This window comes from Papio anubis, chromosome 9 (genome assembly GCF_008728515.1).
Source record: "Papio anubis isolate 15944 chromosome 9, Panubis1.0, whole genome shotgun sequence".
NCBI classification, from domain to species: domain Eukaryota; kingdom Metazoa; phylum Chordata; class Mammalia; order Primates; family Cercopithecidae; genus Papio; species Papio anubis.
The window spans coordinates 102,844,329-102,854,615 of record NC_044984.1 but is presented as its reverse complement, the minus strand read 5'-3'; positions in this window follow the sequence as shown (position 1 = coordinate 102,854,615).

Here is a 10,287-nt window from a genome sequence, read left to right as displayed (position 1 = left end):
ACATTCAAGATGAGCTGATCACTCTTTCTCTCCATTATACAGATGAGAAGAATGGAGGCTCAATGGAGGCTCAGAGGGGTCAGGTGACTCATCGAACATCACACAGCCAGTAGTTGAAGTGTTGAACCTTAAAGAGTGGGGATGTGTGAGCTGAAAGTGACTTTAGGGAAACTTCTAAGGTTCAGAGGGCGTCAGCATCACTTGGGACCCCCAAGTGCTGTTTTAGGTCTGCAGGTGATTCTGATGTACTAAAGTTGAAGATGCCAGCCCTTTATTTTATAGGTGGGCATGTGAGGACCAGACAGGGGCTCGGGTGGGGCAGAGTTGGGCAGGAATCAGGTCTCTTGTGGGAAGTCTTGAGCTGTGTCCAGCTCTGCACTGCTTCCTCCTTGGTTCTTCATCTATTTTGGGAGAAGTATCTTCATCTGTCTGGAGTGGGACGAGGAATTGCCATTTTTTCAGGAGGTTTTAATTTCAGAATTCCTTTGGCTGCTCAGAAATAGCAGCAGGGATTTGGTGATGGCTCCAGGGCCCGGGAGGTTTCCCAGCAGCTGCTCCCTCTCCCCAGGGGCGTCCAGGGTTTATGGCAGCAGCTGCAAAGCAAATAACAGCCCTGCTCTTAAATCCACTCTGGTCAGGGACACTGATGCCAGAGGCCCCTGGGATGTCTACCACCCACTGGGGCCCTGTAGTGACACCTGGGGGTGCCCTGGGAGGCTGGAGAGTTCAGACTTGGGGGTGACCACCTGCAGCCTTTCCCTTAGAGTTTGGGGAATCAGGCCCAACCGGCAGAGCTGGAGGGGGAAGAGGAGGGATGGGAATTGCATTCTTCTTCTTCTCCCTCCGGGGATCACAGGGGTCAAAGATTACAGACAGTAAAGGGCAGAGGGAGGTAGAAGGGCACTGGGGCCACAGCCCTGCCCTGCCTCTCCTCTCCCCGCAGAATACAGTGAGGCTAAGAAATATGGGTGCACTTTACAAATGTTCCCAGAAGTGTGTATGGTGGTTAGGGGTGCAGGGTTTCAGATGCCCTAGGCTGGAATCCTAGTTCTACCATCTCCCCTGGAGAAGTCACTTAACCCCTATGGGCCTGCATTTCCTGATCTGTGAAATGGCAATAATGGTGGTACCTACCTTGGAGTGTAGATGAGGTGAGATTTGAGTTCATTTACTTAAAGTGCTTAGAATGGGCTCCCTGTGGGAACGTAAGCTGTGGTTAGCTGTGAACTGTGAAGTGCAGTGCCCGCAGAAGGGCAAAGGGAGAAACTTCTATTTCTAAACAGCCAGCTGTTCTAAAGTCACCTTTTCTTTCCAGGTCTAGTTTAGAAGTTTCAGAATCGTAAGATCAGTATTCTCAGATGCTTGAAACTTTACAGTCTTAACATCTTTTTACAGGGGGTAGGGCAGTGGAAGTGATGGAGACGCCAGAGCAGGGCCAGGAGCCAGGGAAGACCTGCAGACCCCAGGGAGGGGTGAAGAATGTGGCTGGAGAAGAGACAGGTTCCCTCTACCCTCTGGGTGGCAAAAAAGCCCTCCAATCCATGCATGCCTCTGCAGAGGCTGTGCATCCAGTGAGGTGAGGGGTCACGCTTCAGCTGTTCCCTGTCTTCCTCTGGGGTGCGGCTTAGATGTTGTCTGGGCCAGTGTAGCTGGAGATGCAGCAGGTGACAAGTGTGGGGGAGCCCAGAGGCTAGGGCTGGTCTGGGGCAGGCGCCAGGGTTATTTTTGGGTGGAAAGAGAAGGGGGATCCAGCTGGGTTAATGACCAGGTGATCTGGAACTTCCCCATTCCCTCTGTTTTGTTCCCATCTATATAAACTTGTCAGCATGCACCCTAGGTAGCAACGTCCTCCAGGCCCAGTGGGGGAAGAGCACAAGGTGTCTGACTCACCTCCCAGGAGACTTGGGTTCAAATCCCAGCCTTTGAGTTCCACATCCAGGCTGTGATGTGGAGCAACTTGGGCCTCCTCTTGGAGCCTCAGGACTTCACCTGGTCCTGAGGTCCTGCCCTGTTGGGGGCCCCGAGGAGAAAATGCTGGTGGGGTGTGTGGTCCAGGGCCCAGGATGGAATAAGGGCGTTTCTGATGATCCCTGCTGGCCCTGCCCTCAGGAAGCTCCAAAGAGCACACTGCCTCCCTCGGGCAGTTCTGATCGGTGAGACTGGTTGGCTCCTCCTCCGACCCCTGCTGCTTAGAGTCCAGTGTGGAGCTAGGTACCCAGTAGGTGCTCAATAAATGTTGAGAAGGGAATGCTATGCCCTCTTCAAGGCTGGGCTCTCAAACGAGGAGCAGAGGGGATGCAGGAGATGCGTGGCATCAAAGGTGTTGGATATCTCCTCTGCCCCTGCCTCCAGAGGGCGGCTGTGATGAGGGGCTCAGGGAAACCCCCTCGACCCCCATACCTCCTGCCTCTGTCCTTCCTCAGCGTTTAAATCTCACCATTAGAATTTCTATCACTTCTATCACTTCTGTGCACCAGGCATGGCACTAAGCACTTTCTATACATTGGGTCCTCACAAAGCTGCGGGAAGCACCGCTGTTATCCACCTTCTACAGAGGAAGGTGCGGAAGCTCAGAGAGGTGAAGTGGCATGCCCAAGGTCACACAGCCAGAAAGTGCCTGCGCCCAGCTTTGAACCTTTTGGGGTTGTTGGACCCTGTAGTACTAACCACTGCTCCACCGTGGCTGCAATCCCATGAATGAATGAATGCATGCATGTATGCATGAATGAATGAATGGGGGATGGGGCCCACGGCTAATGTATCCGACGTCTGAGTGGCCCCACAGCTCAGTCGGCAGCAGCAGATGTCTTCACAGCTGCCGGGGACTGCGTCCCTTGTGGTCCGCCCGGAGGCTTTGACCACAAACGCCTCCGCTGGGCTGAGCCCTTCTTGTCTGTTCACAAACTGCACATGTGCGCACCCAGCCCGGGAGGAGAACCCAAGCTGGTGGGTCGCCTAGCATCCTAGCCCCGCGAAGGATGACCCAATGGGCTGCTGTTTATCCCTATCTTACAGCGCCGGAAGCCCACGGCAGTTGAAGTGGCCTGGCTGGGGGCTCGTGGCTGGTGCATGACCACGCAAGGCCTGCTGGACTCATACTCTTACTCCTGCTCCAGGCGCTGCATGCGGAAGGTGCTGAGTGTCCACGGAGTCTGGAGTCCAGGACGGCAGCCCTGGGGCTCTCCGGAATCCCACATGGAGGTGGGGGGTGGGCGGGGTCCCTGGGCAGGTCCTGGCCCTCAGTTGGGAGCCCCAGGGTGGAGGTCTGGCCCTGCCCCCTCCCTGGCTGTGCCACCTGGACCACAGCTGGACAGAGGAAGGGAAGAATGAGGCTTGTGCTGGATTTCAGGGAGCTGATGAGTCCCAAACGCTGTGTTCCAGGGCAGTATTATGGTTAGCGCTGGAGGAAAAGGAGATACAGGGTGGCGTTTTTCCCTAAATGAAAAGAATTGGGCCAGGCATGATGGCTCAGGCCTGTAATCCCAGCACTTTGAGAGGCTGAGGCAGGCAGATTGCTTGAGTCCAGGAGTTCGAGCCCACCCTGGGCAACGTGACAAGACCCCATCTCTACAAAAAAATATAAAAATTAGCTGGGCATGGTAGTGCATGCCTGTAGTCCCAGCTAGTCAGGAGGCTGAGGTGGGAGAATCACTTGAGCCCGGGAAGTTGAGGCTGCAGTGAGCTGTGATTGTGCCACTGCACTCTAGCCTGACAACAGAGTGGGACCCTATCTTTAAAAAAAAAAAAAAATCACTCAATTCTTGCACCAAGTCTCAGGAGAAACTGGACTCTTTCCTCACTTTAATCCATCCCAGAGAGATCAGCTCCTCTGCCCACCCACTATTTTAAGAGACTCCTAGGAGAAACCTAGTTCCTTTGGTCCTTTCTCCATGATCTCACAACCCCTCCCTCTCCGGAAGTTCTTTCTGCTATACAGCCTAAGTCAAGCAGGGTGGGCCAAAGGCCGGTTTCCCCACATTCTGGCCTGCAGCAGAGCTCTGGCTGGAGGACTGGGCCAGCTATTGAGGAGCCAGTTAGAAACACTCTTGAATTCTTCCCATGACCTCTCATAAGATAAGAACATCTTGTCCTTGTTCAGATCTGATTCTTTGTGCTGTCTGGTTTGGAGCAGACTGGGATGGAGATAAATGTCTTTCTTGGAGAGTCACATGGCTGCATCCACCTAGTATTGTAAATGTGCTGCCTTTTGACCCAGAAATTCTTTTCTGGAACTTGCCGGCAAAAATACTTGTGCTTGGATGCTAAGATGGGCACACAAGGATGTTCATGCCAGTGTTGTTCAGAATAAGTGAAAAGAAAGGGGCTAGGCTGGGTGCAGTGGCTCTCTCCTGCTATCCCAGCACTCTGCGAGGCCAAGGTGAGAGGATCACTTGAGGTCAGGAGTTCAAGACCAGCCTGGCCAACATGGTGAAACCCCATTTCTACTAAGAATACAATAATTAGACGGGTGTGGTGGCAGGACTCTGTAATCCCGGCTACTTGGGAGGCTGAGGGACGAGAATCTCTTGAACCTGGGAGGTGGAGGCTGCAGTGAACTGAGATCACACCACTGCCCTCCAACCTGGGCAACAGCGCAAGACTCCATCTTAAAAAAAAAAAAAAAAAAAAAAAGTGAAAAAAAAAAGCAAAGCACCCATGTGCCCATCAGTGTAGGGGGGTTGAAGAAACAGTCATCTCGTCCAGTGAGAGGCTCAGGGCTTTGACTCTTTTTGTTTGTTTTTGTTTGAGATAGGGCCTTGCTCTGTCACCCCAGGTTGGAGTGCAGTGGTGCAATCATAGCTCACTGCAACCTCGATCTCCCAGGCCCAAGTGATCCTCTCATCTCAGCCTCCCTCGGAGTAGCTGGGACCACAGATGCATGCCATCATGCTTGGCTAATACTTTTTTCTTTTTAGTAGAGATGGGGTCTTGCTGTGTTGCCCAGACTGGTCTCAAACTCCTGAGCTCAAGTGATCCTCCTGTCTTGGCCTCCCAAGGTGCTGGGATTATGGGCGTGAGCCACCACACCTGGCCAGGGGCCTTTCTCTTATGGAGCTCTGGCTTCTCTGGCTTCTCCCCAGTGAATTACCTGTTTCTGTCTGTAGTCTATACTTGCACTGGTTGTGTATCCAGTGATTTTCAACTTTTTTGAGGCACAGAACCCTTTGTTCAAATAAACGAATCCTAACATGTAAGTCAAATGAAAGTAAAGCTAAACCCTTGAAAGGGATGGGATACCCAGGCTCACTTCCCTTTGCCCCCATAGGGGCCTCAGGCTCAGTGAAGCATAGTTTGCAGACAGTTGTTCCAGTCCCTCCACTCAAGCTATGGATGGGAAACTGAGACTCAAATTGCCCAGAAAGGTCACGGCCAAGGCCAGTCTCTAGTCCAGGTCACCTGACTCTGTCCAGTGCTCATTCAAGAATGGTCTCTAGGTAGATGATCGAAGCATCCACAGAAAGGAAGATTTACCACTTCCTTTCTATACTCTTCACTTCATTTATATATATATATATATATATATATTTTTTTTTTTTTGAGACGGAGTCTCGCTTTCTCTGTCAGCCAGGCTGAGGCAGGGCCGGATCTCAGCTCACTGCAAGCCTCCTCCCCGGTTATACCATTCTCCTGCCCTCAGCCTCCCCGCAGCTTTGGGACCACAGGCACCCCACCTCAGCCTTCCTCGCTAGTTTTGTATTTTTTTAGTAGAGACGGGGTTTCACTGTGTTAGCCAGGATGTGGTCTCAATCTCCTGACCTCGATCCTACCAGCTCCTCCCTCGCCTCCCAAAGTGCTGGGATTGCTTGAGCCAGCTACCGCCTTCATTTATATTTTTTATGTCTTAATTGTAATCACCAAATGTCTAATCCAATGAGCCATTGTGGTGGTGGTGGAGGTGGAGGAAAGGATGGTGGAATATGAGGAATGGATGGTGGATGGTGGAGTGGAGGAAGCCAGGATAGAATGGAAGAGGTGGTGGATCAAATGGAAAGAATGGTTATGGCCGGTATGATTTACAGCGACGGCGAATAAGTGATGAAATAGCGCGTGGCGGCGGATCGACGGCGAGCCAGTTTTGGCGGCGGCGGATTAAACGGCGGATGGTGAATGATAAAGTGATCGATTTGCATTTGATGATGAAAACGCATTCGCGTAACGTCATGATCAGCGGCGATCGGCGATTTATGGCGGATGTGGCGGCAAAATCAACGAGCAGAACCTGGCGAACGGATAGTATATGGCGGCGAGAATTTCATGGCGGCGACGACGAATATGAAACCATGGCGGATAAGGCGTGATAATGATATGGCGGCGGCAGCGCATCCGAGGAGTGGACGACGAGAGGACGGGAGAGAGAGAGGGAGGGAATGGATGGATGGCGGCATCGCGGACGGCGGCGGCGGACGAAAAGGATTTGATATGATTCCAGGATCATGGCGGCGTGGCGGATCGATCCTGTTTTGAGCGCATATGATCTGGCGGCGTGGCGGGATTTATGCGCATTCTGCGGATGGCGGTGATTTTGATGCATCAGGAAGCGGCGGCGGCGGCGATTTGCATGATCGATTTATTTATGGTGAGATCGGCTTATGGCGGATAAGAGTGGCGGATTTATGGCGGCGGCGGATTTATGGCGGCGGATAAGTGACGATTTGCGAGCATATGGCGGCGATTTATGGCGATCTAATGACCCGTGAGCAGGGGTGTAGGTAGTCATGGTGATGGTGATGGTAGTGGAGGTGGTGATAGTGGTCACAGTGGTGGTAGTTGTGAGCACCATTCCTTGTTCCTGATCTTAATGGGAATGCTTCCAAAGGTTTGCCAGTGGGCAAGATGTTTGCTGTAGTTTTCTTGTCAATGTCCCGTATCAAGTTAAGGACATTCCTTTCTCTTCCTAGATTGCCAAAATTTTGTCACAAATGGGTATTGAAGCTGATCAAATGTTTATCCAGACCTACTAAAATGATGATACAGTTTTTTTCCTCACTGTGGGAAACTGGATAAAAACACCCTCAGGCAATCTGAACAAGCTGGTTTTGTCTCAAGCATGGAACCTCCCTTCCTCTCTTTCACTTGCCCCATTTCTTCCTCCCTCAAATGCAGACACTGTAAGAGGCCTGAGGAACTGAGCAGAAGAGGAGGGTGAGGCATCAGAATAGAAATGATCTCCGCACGCTGGGTCAGCGCTTTTGCCAGCCTCACTTCTGCTGCTGTTTCCTGTGCTAATCCCAGGAGGGGCACAGCTTCCCCCAGTTGTTCCAGACAGAGCCGGAGACATTCTGAGGTTGAGTTAAAATGCTGCTGGCAGACAGGCGAGGAGGGGATCTTGAAGCCTTGCATTCCTCTCCGGGACGCTGGGGGCTGGGCGGGTGTGTGGTGGGTGAGGAATTTTTCTTGCGGAAGAGTTGATTTGGGATGTGGGGAGAAGGCCTGGTTGCTAGGCAGAATCAGCAGAGATGAATCATATTCTGGCATGAGCTGGTTATTGGCTAAAAGGAGAAGTTATCCAAGTCTGTGGAATCTTTTTGTTTGAGCTGGAAGGAAATATGGTTCATCACATGTAGTCCCTTAGGTTTGCAGAGAAAACTGCATATACAGAGAGGGAGAGAGATTTGCCCAGGGAATTAGAAATGGATCTCTTGCCTCTGAGCTTTCTCCAGGCCCCTGACTATGGCTGAAGGCCTGGGGCAAACAAGAGAGTTTCAGGAGCATCACCCTGTGCTGCCATTGTATAAGGAGCACCCCATGTGCTGTTATTGTATTAGGAGCACTCCCTATCATTCTATAAGGAGCATGTCCTGTATTGTATAAGGAGCACCTCCTGTGTTGTTATTGTATAAGGAGTGCCTCCTGTGTTGTTATTGTATAAGGAGCACATCCTGTGTTATTGTACAAAGAGCGTCTCCTGTGTTGTTATTGTGTAAGGAGCATCTCCTGTGTATTGTATAAGGAGCGCCTCCTATGTTGTTATTGTATAAGGAGCGCCTCCTGTGTTGTTATTGTATAAGGAGTGCCTCCTGTGTTGTTATTGTATAAGGAGCGCCTCCTGTGTTGTTATTGTATAAGGAGCACCTCCTGTGTTGTTATTGTATAAGGAGCGCCTTCTGTGTTATTATTGTTTAAGGAGCACATCCTGTGTTGTGCTACATATTATATAAGGAGCGCCTCCTGTGTTGTGCTATTGTATATGAAGCCTCAAGAAATATTGTATATGAGCACATCCTGTCTTATTGTATAAAGAGCGTCTCCTGTGTTGTTATTGTGTAAGGAGCACATCCTGTGTATTGTATAAGGAGCATCTCCTGTGTTGTTGTTGTATAGGGAGCACCTCCTGTGTTGTTGTTGTATAACGAGCACCTCCTGTGTTGTTATTGTATAAGGAGCACATGCTGTGTTATTGTATAAAAAGCATCTCCTGTGTAGTTATTGTATAAGAAGCGCCTCCTGTGTTGTTATTGTATAAGGAGCACCTCTTGTGTTATTGTATATGAGCTTCCCAAGTTGTTATTGTATAAGGAGCCCTGTGTTGTTATTGTATATGAGCCCTGTGTTGTTATTGTATAAGGAGCGCCTCCTGTGTTGTTATTGTATAAGGAGCACATGCTGTGTTATTGTATAAAGAGCGTCTCCTGTGTAGTTATTGTACGAGGAGCACCTCCTGTGTTATTTTATGTAATTACTCTCCCAGGCATCAGAAATTTAATAGTGACCTCTCAGAGGTGCTCTCTCCCTGAACCAGATAAATCCAGCGTGATATACGCTGTGAATGAAATGTATAGTGTGATGGCATAGTGACTAGGCATGTGTTGCTATTTAGCTAGATGGTTGGGGGAGCCTAGCTGGGGGATGGCATTTAGGTGAGACCTGAACAGAGGAGGCAGCCTTGTGAAGCTCTGGGGAACACGTCTGCAGGCTGTGGGGCCAGCAAGTGCAAAGGCCCTGAGACGGGATTGAGCTGGGTGAATTTAAGGGACAGCAGGGAGGCTGCTGAGACAGGAGGGGGCTGAGTGAGGACAGAGGTGGGCAGAGTCCAGTCAGGTCAGGTCTTGGAGGCCAAAGAGAGAGGTTCCGTGGAAAACTGTTGCTCAGCACTGAGCAGGAGACTGCTGCCCTCCCGACTCCTTCCCTTGCACCACAGTAAGAGGCTGTCCTGCAGGCAAATGAGCATCGTAAGCACCTGCCGTGTGCATGGCTGTGCTGGGCACTTTCTCCAAGTGATCTCCTTTAGTTGTGCAAACAACCCCTCGGGTTGTCCAAGCAAGAAGGACAAGTGAGAGAGGCCCGTGCTTGCCTGCAGGCACTCAGTGCAGGCATCCTTGACCCAGGCCCTCTCTGTTGAGGCCTTCAGCTCAGTTAGCTCAGCCAGAGAGGGACTTGCCCACACCAGCAGACTGTCCTCTGTGTCAGCTCCTTGGAGAAAAAGGGTGGGAACAGACAAGGGGAGACTCAGAGCCTGGGTCAAGCAGTTTTTGCCAGGAAACAGGGCTACCCTGTCCAGAGTCATTGGGGGTTGGAGTGGATGAGCACCCTTGATGGGAGATGGTCCCCAGGGGCCCTGCTGTTGTGGGAAAGTGAGCAAGATTCTGGGGCTGAAGGGCCAATGGAACAGTGTGAGAAGCTCCCACAAATTCTTTTGCCCCCAATGAGCCCAACAGATGCCTGGAATTCCAGTGGTTTATTCGTTGGTGTAAGCATTGTCCTTAGCTCCTCTTCTTGTAAAGTGCAAATCTCCTTTGGAAAAAGAGGGGGGAGAATTATGTCCTGAACCCAATAGAGTGATAAACTTTATAGGTTGTAAGTGATAGAGGCCCCAGTGCAGGACAACTTGGAGGGGCCATCTGAGTTAGAGCTCTCCATGGGGTTGACTGAAGCCTTTGTTGGAACTACACTGCATCCTGTCTCCTTCCTCTGCCCAGTGCTGGTTTCATAACCCCCTTCCATAAGTGCTGATCCTAGGAACATTCCCAACTAAACACCTCCCTGCTAATCTCCATCTCAGGGTCAATTTCCTGGGGAATCCACCCTGTAACAATGGTGATGGTGATGGTGATGGTGGCAGTGTTGATAATCAGGGTGGTGATAATGGGGTGGTGATGGTGATAATGGGGTGGTGATGGTGGTGGTAGTGGATAATGGGGGTGGATGGTAGTGGATAATGGGGGGTGGTGGATGGATAATAGTGGTGGTGGATAATGGGGTGGATGGTGGATGGGTAAATGGTGGATGGTGGATAATGGTGGATGGTGGATGGTGGATGGATAATGGGGTGGATAATGGAAATGGCAA